Genomic DNA, 685 nt, shown 5'->3' with positions numbered 1-685 from the left:
GTCTTGCTCTGTCACCCAGGCTGGAGTGCAGTGGCATGATCTCAGCTTCACTGCAACCTCCACCTCCCAGGTCCAAGTGATTCTCCTGCCTGAGCCTCCGAAGTAGCTGGGATTGCAAGTATGCACCAACATGCCTGGCTAATTTTTTAAATTTTTATTAGAGACAGGGTTTCACCATGTTGGCCAGGCTAGTCTCAAACTCCTTACCTCAAGTGACCTTCCCACCTTGGCCTCCCAAAGTGCTGGGATTACAAGTGTGAGCTACTGTACTGGGCTGAGAAATTTTCTATTCATATGATTAACCTTCCTTGTAGGTAACCTCTCTTTTTCTCTCTTGATGTTCTTCTCTTTATCTTTGAGATTTTATTGTTTCTTTACTAATCATTTAATAGTGAATTTCTTTGTATTTATATTGCTTCATATCTATTGTGATTCTAGAATCTAAAATTTGGTCTGTAAACAATTCTAAAATGTTCTTATTTATTTTCTAGGTGAATATTTCCTTCCCCATGTTTTTCCTCTTCTCTCCTTTTAGAATTTCTTTTTAACATTTCTTAGATCTTCTCATTCAATCCTTAGTATCTCTTAATCTCTCTTTTATATTTTATACAGTTTGCCTGTATGTATTACATTATAAATAATTTATTGAGATTTACATTCTGGTTCACTAATTCCCTCTTCAGCT

Source organism: Mandrillus leucophaeus, unplaced genomic scaffold, assembly GCF_000951045.1.
Source record: "Mandrillus leucophaeus isolate KB7577 unplaced genomic scaffold, Mleu.le_1.0 Scaffold1, whole genome shotgun sequence".
NCBI lineage: Eukaryota > Metazoa > Chordata > Mammalia > Primates > Cercopithecidae > Mandrillus > Mandrillus leucophaeus.
Note: the sequence above shows the minus strand (reverse complement) of the source record.